This window comes from Pan paniscus, chromosome 12, assembly GCF_029289425.2.
Source record: "Pan paniscus chromosome 12, NHGRI_mPanPan1-v2.0_pri, whole genome shotgun sequence".
NCBI lineage: Eukaryota > Metazoa > Chordata > Mammalia > Primates > Hominidae > Pan > Pan paniscus.
The window spans coordinates 77135574-77146095 of record NC_073261.2 but is presented as its reverse complement, the minus strand read 5'-3'; the positions used below and the strand labels follow the sequence as shown (position 1 = coordinate 77146095).

The 10522-nt window shown below is 37.6% G+C and overlaps 1 non-coding gene across 1 annotated transcript; it reads right to left on the bottom strand.

Moving 5' to 3' along the window:
* Nucleotides 1-8716: 8716 nt before the first annotated feature.
* Nucleotides 8717-8822, bottom strand: LOC112439045 (U6 spliceosomal RNA). Its single transcript, XR_003027342.1, has one exon. It is a non-coding gene; the product is annotated as a U6 spliceosomal RNA (small nuclear RNA).
* Between the last annotated feature and the right edge of the window lie 1700 nt (nucleotides 8823-10522).

Genomic DNA, 10522 nt, shown 5'->3' with positions numbered 1-10522 from the left:
TGTCCAATTCAGCAAAAATGAGCTGAAATACCTCTGACAGAAAAATGAACGTGTTATCTAGTTTAAAGATTGGTTCAATTAAGAGAATAACTGGTTCTGAAGGGGAAAGAATAAGGGGATAAAATGGACAAATCATAGCCTTGAATTCTAAAATTTTCAGTAAAGCGCTGTAGAGGAATGGTTAATGATAAGATTTGGGACATTGCTATTGTTTAATGTTTATGTGCATTTTTAGGTGGAATGAATTTTAAATGTGATTTGACCTTGTGGTAATTGAGGGGCATTAGGGCTTAGCAGAAAGCACGCTCTTCTCATTCTGGAAACCACTGGCTTTAAGCCAGATAAACTGTTTTGTCTCTTCTGTTCTAGTTACTAAGCATATGAACTTGGAGAAGTTCCTTGAAAATGCCACATCTCCATTTTCTCACCAACATATTGAGCATGAAAAAAATTTTTCTTATCTAATCTGTGGGGTTGGTTACTAAAATACTTACACAATTACAAAATGAGTTTAAGGTCTTATATTAAAACCTAACTAGTAAATATTTTCAGTAAGTGTTTCTTGTAAAATAAATGCATGTTTATCAAATGCAGTCATCAATAGAATGATGTAGAAAGCTGGAGGAAGGTAAAGAAAATGGGTAAGTTTTGTGGACGACAATGACATGGCTAAGAAAAGCACATTGGGAATTTCACCTCTTTGTTCTAGTAGAATAGGCAAATCTTATTTTTCCATTAGGCTACAGTGCAGTAAAATGGAGCTGCTAGTCCACCAGTTGACAACATCTATTGAGCACTTATGGTATATTTAACACGATGCTAGCCATTGTGGGAATTAGAGAACATTCCAGTTTCTTTCCTTAAGGAGATTATAATCTGGCTGAATAAACAAGACCCAGACAGTATGTCATTAAATAAGAAAATATATTGTAATAATTAAGTACACATTTTAAGAAAAGTAAAAGTCCTAAAGAGAAGGAAAAAAAATGAAAAGAAAGTTTAAAGAGGCTTCATAGAGAAGACAGGACCTGAATAGAACCTGAAGAGATGGTTATGATTTGAAAATAGAAAATATGTAAAAGGTTAGATATTTCAGTAGAGGAAAACATAACGAGTAAAAGTATATAGGAGAGAATAGGGATGATAGAAAGAGAGGTGGCTATGTTAAATAAAATGTGACTTATTAACTTTGTTTATAGCTCCTATGTAAGCAGGTATGGGAAAGTTTCCTATCAAAAAGGCATTGGCTGTTAAAGACCTATACCAAACAGTGACTGTTTAATTCATGAAGTCTGAATCTTCCTAAAAGATAACAGGAACAATGATAAACAAGACTGACCTGAACACAGAATATTTCAACTGCACACGAACAGATAAAAATTAAAGGACCAAATCTAATAAGGGCAAGAATCAGCTGTCAAAGTCAACTTAGAGAATCAAGAGTTCAAATTTCCGAAATCAAGGTCTAATGAGTTCAAGTAAAAGCAGAATCTTCAGAGAGAGAGAGGGTCCTGAGTGTTTGTCTTCGAGGCCAGCTAATCATCGGGACTTGCATTTATGAGCCAAAGGAAGATATTTGAGAATCTGACTCAAAGACCTGGGGTGGGGCTGGAAGGGAGACCATTAGGTTAGTAATAGCTCTCGATAATCACATTTCTCATTGCAACACTATCCCTTTAAGATCCAAGACATGGGAAGAATGTTTTTATGCTCACTGAGCCCAAAAACCGTAAAGCCTGAAAGAGGCCTTAAATATCCTTATTGTATTTCAAATAAATTGTGAATACTAGTAAGTTTGGAGGAATATTTGGAAAGATTTAACTCCACAGTCCAGAAGAAAACAATAATTAAAGTATGTTTTGGAGCATCAAACTTTGACTTCCAATAGTTATAGGGAAATGTTAATCCCTATGATCTCCCAGAACATTTGTGATAATGGGAGACATTTAGGGAGGAAAACAGAATTTTACAGAGCAGAGTCGCTGCAATGAGTGTCTACAGGGTAGTCTCATATAGATTTATAAATTCTCTGCAATTTTCTCCAGAGAGACCAGCATAGCTATGTGAGTCTATCAATGCTTTTGCAAAGGTAATGCTTACAGTGCTTGTGGTCTTCTTAACAGCAACCTTAACCTGAAGACCAAATTTGGCAGAGGTAAAAAGGAATACATTCAGGAAAATAGTAGTTACAAAGCCTATTTACCTTATTAACAAGTGTAGAGAAGAAAAGTCAGAATCTATGAATTAGACTCTTACATAAAATAATGATCAGGATTTAATCCAGTTAACCTTTTATTCTTGATACCTTTGGTTCTATCTTAGCAGTAAAAAAACAAACAAATAAACAAAAAAACACACACAAAGAATAGAAGAGCAGACAACACATCAATTGAATTAACATGTGAAAAAAATCTAGATTCTTACTGCATGCCTTAAGCCAAAATAAATTCCAGATGGACTGAAGTTCTAAATATAAATAACAGAAGCTTGAGAGCAATAGAAGTAGGTAAATAATAACGTTATACTTGGTAAAGGAGAACTGCCTAGGCATATCTCCCAAAACAAAGCTCATAAGAGAAAATAGTGATAGATTTGATAACATAAAATTTTTATTTTATTTATTTTGTTTATTATACTTTAAGTTCTAGGGTACATGTGCACAATGTGCAGGTTTGTTACATATGTATACATGTGCCATGTTGGTTGGTTGCACCCATTAACTCGTCATTTACATTAGGTATTTCTCCTAATGCTATCCCCCCCAACCCCCCCACCCCATGACAGGCCCCGGTGTGTGATGTTCCCTACCCTGTGTCCAAGTGTTCTTGTTGTTCAATTCCCACCTATGAGTGAGAACATGTGGTGTTTGGTTTTCTGTCCTTGTGATAGTTTGCTCAGAATAATGGTTTCCAGTTGCATCCATCTGCCTACAAAGGACATGAACTCATCTTTTTTTATGGCTGCATAGTATTCCATGGTGTATATGTGCCACATTTTCTTAATCCAGTCTATCACTGATGGACATTTGGGTTGGTTCCAAGTCTGCTATTGTGAATAGTGCTGCAATAAACATACATGTGCATGTGTCTTTATAGTAGCATGATTTATAATCCTTTGGGTATATACCCAGTAATGGGATCACTGGGTCAAATGGTATTTCTAGTTCTAGATCCTTGAGGAATCACCACACTGTCTTCCACAATGGTTGAACTAGTTCACACTACCAAGAACAGTGTAATAGCATTCCTATTTCTCCACATCCTCTCCAGTACCTGTTGTTTCCTGACTTTTTAATGATCACCATTTTAACTGGTGTGAGATGGTATCTCATTTTGGTTTTGATTTGCATTTCTCTGCTGACCAGTGATGATGAGCATTTTTTCACATGTCTGTTGGCTGCATAAATGTCTTCTTTTGAGAAGTGTCTCTTCATATCCTTCACCCACTTTTTGATGGGGTTGATTTTTTTCTTGAAAATTTGTTTAAGTTCTTTGTAGATTCTGGACATTAGTTCTTTGTCAGATGGGTAGATTGCAAAAATTTTCTCCCATTCTGTAGGTTGCCTGTTCACTCTGATGGTAGTTTCTTTTTCTGTGCAGAAGCTCTTTAGTTTAATTAGATCCCATTTGTCTATTTTGGCTTTTGTTACCGTTGCTTTTGGTGTTTTAGTCATGAAGTCCTTGCCCATGCCTATGTCCTGAATGGTATTGCCTAGGTTTTCTTCTAGGGTTTTTATGGTTTTAGGTCTAACATGTAAGTCTTTAATCCATCTTGAATTAATGTTTGTATAAGGTGTAAGGAAGGAATCCAGTTTCAGCTTTCTACATATGGCTAGCCAGTTTTCCCAGCACCATTTATTAAATAGGGAATCCTTTCTGCATTGCTTGTTTTTGTCAGGTTTGTCAAAGATCAAATGGTTGTAGATGTGTGAAGTTATTGTAGAGACCTCTGTTCTGTTCCATTGGTCTATATCTCTGTTTTGGTACCAGTACCATGCTGTTGTGGTTACTGCAGCCTTGTAGCATACTTTGAAGTCAGGTAGCATGATGCCTCCAGCTTTGTTCTTTTGGCTTAGGATTGTCTTGGCAATGCGGTCTCTTTTTTCGTTCCACGTGAACTTTAAAGTAGTTTTTCCCAATTCTGTGACAAAAGTCATTGGTAGCTTGATGGAGATGGCAGTGAATCTATAAATTGCCTTGGGCAGTATGGCCATTTTCACGAAATCGATTCTTCCTCTCCATGAGCATGGAATGTTCTTCCATTTGTTTGTGTCCTCTTTTATTTCGTTGAGCAGTGGTTTGTAGTTCTCCTTGAAGAGGTCCTTCACATCCCTTGTAAGTTGGATTCCTAGGTATTTTATTCTCTTGGTAGCAATTGTGAATGGGAGTTCACTCATGATTTGGCTCTCTGTTTGCCTTTTGTTGGTGTATAGGAATGCTTGTGACTTTTGCACATTGATTTTGTATCCTGAGACTTTGCTGAAGTTGCTTATCAGTGTAAGGAGATTTGGGGCTGAGACAATGGGGTTTTCTAAATATACAATCATGTCATCTGCAAACAGGGACAATTTGACTTCCTCTTTTCCTAATTGAATACCCTTTATTTTTTCTCTTGCCTGATTGCCCTGGCCAGAACTTCCAACACTATGTTGAATAGGAGCGGTGAGAGAGGGCATCCCTGTCTTGCAACAGTTTTCAAAGGGAATGCTTCCAGTTTTTGCCCATTCAGTATGATATTGGCTGTGGGTTTGTCATAAATAGTTCTTATTATTTTGAGATACGTTCCATCAATACCTAGCTCTTTGATAGTTCTTAGCATGAAGGGCTGTTGAATTTTGTCGAAGGCCTTTTCTGCATCTATTGAGATAATCATGTGGTTTTTGTCTTTGGTTCTGTTTATGTGATGGATTACATTTATTGATTTGCATATGTTGAACCAGCCTTGCATCCCAGGGATGAAGCCCACTTGAGTGTGGTGGATAAGCCTTTTGATGTGCTGCAGGATTTGGTTTGCCAGTATTTTATTGAGGATTTTCGCATCGATGTTCATCAGGTGTATTGGTCTAAAATTCTCTTTTTTTGTTATTTCTCTGCCTGGCTTTGGTATCAGGATGATGCTGGCTGCATAAAATGAGTTAGGGAGGATTCTGTCTTTTTTTATTGATTGGAATAGTTTCAGAAGGATTGGTATCAGCTCCTCTTCCTACCTTTGGTAGAATCTGGCTGTGAATCCATCTGGTCCTGGACTTTTTTTGGTTGGTAGGCTATTAATAATTGTCTCAATTTCAGAGCCTGTTATTGGTATATTCAGGGATTCAATTTCTTCCTGGTTTAGTCTTGGCGGGGGTATATGTGTCCAGGAATTTATCCATTTCTTCTAGATTTTCTAGTTTACTATAAACACCTCTACACAAATATTCTCTGATGGTAGTTTGTATTTCTGTGGGATCGGTGATGATATCCCCTTTATCTTTTTTTATTGAGTCTATTTGATTCTTCTCTCTTTTCTTCTTTGTTAGTCTTGCTAGTGGTCTATCAATTTTGTTGATCTTTTCAAAAACCATCTCCTGGATTCACTGATTTTTTGAAGGGTTTTTTTGTGTCTCTATTTCCTTTAGTTCTGCTCTGATCTTAGTTATTTCATGCCTTCTGGTAGCTTTTGAATTTGTCTGCTCTTGCTTCTCTAGTTCATTTTATTGTGATGTTAGTGTGTTGATTTTAGATCTTTCCTGCTTTCTCTTGTGGGCATTTAGTGCTATAAATTTCCCTCTACATACTGCTTTAAATGTGTCCCAGGGATTTTTATGTTGTGTCTTTGTTCTTGTTGGTTTCAAAGAACATCTTTATTTCTGCCTTCATTTCGTTATTTACCCAGTACTCATTCAGGAGCAGGTTGTTCAGTTTCCAGTTTCCATGTAGTTTTGCAGTTTTGAGTGAGTTTCTTAGTCCTTAGTTCTAATTTGATTGCACTGTGGTCTGAGAGACAATTTGTTGTGATTTCTGTTCTTTTACATTCGCTGAGGAGTGCTTTACTTTCAACCATGTGGTCAATTTTGGAATAAGTGTGATGTGGTGCTGAGAAGAATGCATATTCTTTTGATTTGAGGTGGAGAGTTCTATCGATGTCTATTAGGTTGGCTTGGTGCAGAGCTGAGTTCAAGTCCTGCATATCATTATTACCCTTCTGTCTCGTTGATCTAATATTGACAGCAGGGTGTTAATGTCTCCCATTATTATTGTGTGGGAGTCTAAGTCTCTTTGTAGGTCTCCATGGACTTGCTTTATGAATCTGGGTGCTCCTGTATTGGGTGCATATATATTTAGGATAGTTAGCTCTTCTTGTTGAATTGATTCCTTTACCATGATGTAATGCCCTTCTTTGTCTCTTTTGATCTTTGTTATTTTAAAGTCTGTTTTACCAGAGACTAGAATTACAACCCCTCCTTTTTTTTTTTTTTTTTTTTTTTTTTTTTTTTTTTTTTTTTTTTGAGCCTGTGTGAGTCTCTGCACGTGAGATGGGTCTACTGAATACAGCACACTGATGGGTCTTGACTCTTTGGGGCATTTATTCCATTTACATTTAAGGTTAGTATTGTTATGTGTGAATTTGATCCTGTCATTATGATGTTAGCTGGTTATTTTGCCCATTAGTTGAGGCCGTTTCTTCCTAGCATCAATGGTCTTTCCAATTTGGCATGTTTTTGCAGTGGCTGGTACCAGTTGTTCCTTTCCATGATTAGTGCTTCCTTCAGGAGCTCTTGTAAGTCAGGCTTGGTGGTGACAAAATCTCTCAACATTTGCTTGTCTGTAAAGGATTTTATTTCTCCTTCACTTATGAAGCTTAGTATGGCTGGATATGAAATTCTGGGCTGAAAATTCTTTTCTTTAAGAATGTTGAATATGGGCCCCCACTCTCTACTGGCTTGTAGAGTTTCTGCTGAGAGATCCACTGTTAGTCTGATGGGCTACCATTTGTGGGTAGCCTGACCTTTCTCTCTGGCTGCCTTTAACATTTTTTTTCTTCTGTTCAACCTTGGTGAATCTGACAATTATGTATCTTGGGGTTGCTCTTCTCGAGGAGTATCTTTGTGGTGTTCTCTGTATTTCCTGAATTTGAATGTTGGCCTGCATTGCTAGGTTGGGGAAGTTCTCCTGGATAATATCAGGAAGAGTGTTTTCCAGCTTGGTTCCATTCTCCCCGTCACTTTCAGGTACACCAATCAAATGTAGATTTGGTCTTTTCACATAGTTCCATATTGCTTGGAGGCTTTGTTCATTTCTTTTTACTCTTTTTTCTCTAAACTTCTCTTCTTACTTTATTTCATTAATTTGATCTTCAATCACTGATACCCTTTCTTCCACTTGATCAAATCGGCTATTGAAGCTTGTGCATGCCTCATGTAGTTCTCATGCGATGGTTTTCAGCTCCATCAGGTCATTTAAGGTCTTCTCTACACTGTTTATTCTAGTTAGCCATTCTTCTAATCTTTTCTCAAGGTTTTTAGCTTGTTTGCGATGGGTTCGAACATCTTCCTTTAGTTCAGAAAAGTTTGTTATTACTGACCTTCTGAAACATACTTCTGTAAACTCGTCAAAGTCATTCTCTGTCCAGCTTTGTTCTGTTGCTGGCGATGAGCTGCGATCCTTTGGAGGAGAAGAGGCGCTCTGGTTTTTAGAATTTTCTGCTTTTCTGCTCTGGTTTCTCCCTATCTTTGTGGTTTTATCTACCTTTGGTCTTTGATGTTGGTGACTTACACATGGGGTTTTGGTGTGGATGTCCTTTTTGTTGATGTTGATGCTATTCCTTTCTGTTTGTTAGTTTTCCTTCTAACAGTCAGGTCCCTCAGCTGTAGGTCTGTTGGAGTTTGCTGGAGGTCCACTCCAGACGCTGTTTGCCTGGGTATCACCAGCAGAGGCTGCAGAACAGCAAATATTGCTGCCTGATCCTTCCTCTGGAAGCTTTATCTCAGAGGGGCACCTGGCTGTATTAGGTGTCAGTTGGCCCCTACTGGGAGATGTCTCCCAGTTAAGCTACATGGGGGTCAGGGACCCACTTGAGGAGGCAGTCTGTCCATTCTCAGAGCTCAAACACCATGCTGGGAGAACCACTGCTCTCTTCAGAGCTGTCAGGGACATTTAAGTCTGTAGAAGTTTCTGCTGCCTTTTGTTCAGCTATGCCCTGCCCCCAGAGGTGGAGTCTACAGAGGCAGACAGGCCTTATTGAGATGAGGTGGGCTCCACCCAGTTTGAGCTTCCGGGCTGCTGTGTTTTCCTACTCAAGCCTCAGCAATGGCAGACGCCCCTTCCCCAGCCAGGCTGCTGCCTCGCAGCTGGATCTCAGACTGCTGCGCTAGCAGTGAGCAAGGCTCTGTTGGCATGGGATTTGCTGAGCCAGGCATGGGATATAATCTCCTGGTCTGCTGTTTGCTAAGACCATTGGAAAAGTGCATTATTTGGGTGGCAGTGTCCCGATTTTCCTGCCATAGTCTGTCACGGCTTCCCTTGGCTAGGAAAGGGACATCCCCCAACCCCTGTGCTTCCCGGGTGAGGCAATGCCCCACCCTGCTTTGGCTCGCCCTCTGTGGCCTGCACCCACTGTCCAACCAGTCCCAATGAGATGAACCCGGTACCTCAGTGGGAAATGCAGAAATCACTCATCTTCTCTGTCAATCATGCTGGGAACTGCAGATGGGAGCTGTTCCTATTTGGCCATCTTTAAAAATATGGAATGCTTCATGAATTTGCATGTCATCCTTGCACAGGGTCTTGCTGGTCTTCTCTGTATTGTTCCAATTTTAGTATATGTGCTGCCATAGTGAGCACCATAAAAATTTTATATTTGGTAAGGCAAATAAACTCACAGATATGATGAAAAGGCAAGTCATAGTCTGGAAATGTATTTATAATACATATAAGGAATTAATTTTCTTAATATTAATATGTATTAATTAATATGTATGAGATATATAACGAATTAATTTCCTTAATATTTAAATGAATCTTATAGGTTAATGAGAAATGACAGCCCCAGTAGCAAGAATGAACTAATAATCATAAGGGATAATATTAATAATCATAAGGGATAATATTCATTGTCACTAGTGATTAAATAAATGCTAATTTAACAAAATCATATTAAGGCTTTGAGATTATAAAAGAAAAATATATTGTGTTAATAAAGGTATGGTGAAAAGATAATTTCATATACTGAAACAATAATGGTTGAATTTTATTTAATAAGTTCTATGTGTCAGATCCCATTTTACATTTTATGTATATTTTCACATTTAATCTTCAGAACAACAATAAAATTTGATATTTTACCTATTTTTCATATGTGGATACTAAGAAGAATTCAAGAACTTGCCCAGTGCCTTCAACCAGATGAGGGTGAGCTAAGATTTCGACCTACAGGCTACTAAGAGGCCATGGTCTTACTCATCACTTGAAAGCTACTTTCATTTATGGAAAAATATCAATTGATAATGCCTTTCTAAGAGATAATTTGGCAAAAAATCAATTTAATTACAAAAGTTGTTATACTTTTACCCACAAATTCTTCTTTTAGGAATATAATGTGAGAAAAATACAAAATTATATGTGCAGAAATATTGTTATAATATGGAGCATAGTGAGAAGATAATGCAAATATGAAAGAATTAGGAAATGGCAGTGTAAATTTAAAGAACAGCTATAGTGGAATATTATGTAGATATTAAAAATGATGTTGAAACATATTTAATGGTCAGAGATACACACTTTGAGTTCAAGAAGCATGGTACAAGCAGTTCCTATATTCAAATTGCTGCCAAGTCCGATTACAAGCCCTTTTGATGGTAATGATATTCTTATTACTAACATTCATAGAGCTCTTTATGAATGTTACTGAGCATTTATAAACAAAAATGTATTTTCATTGCCATGGACTTTATATTCTAGTGGAAGAGACTGACAATAAGAACAAAATGGAAAATATACAGCATACTATAAGGACTAAAGAGAAAAACATAAAGCATATGCAACATTGGTAAGGGCAACTAAAATTTACAGAGAATGACCAGGGGCTCACAAAAGAATCAACTCATAAAACAGAGATCATAAAAAAGTCAACTTTTTAGCAAACACCACAGATCACCAGAGGAAATTGAAATACAGAGTCAGGGAATAATTTTTCAGAGTTCTGACACCTAGTTAGAACAAAAGGTAGAACACAGGCACTCTGATTTTCATATGCTACAAATGGAAACTTCAAAAGAATACCATCTAATCATTAATAGTAATTATTTATGGATGGTGAGACACATTGAATTTTTTGAAAAGTAACATGTATCTTATACATCAGCAAACATGGTATCTTTTTAGTGATGTTTGGCATGGTCATCACATTGGTGAAGAAATAGAAAAGTGGCTTATTAGACATTTTTTTGGTGGGGGTTGGGGGATGGAGTTTTGCTCTGTCGCCCAGGCTGGAGTGCAGTGGTGCGATCTCGGCTCACTGCAAGCTCTGCTTCCTGGGTTCACGC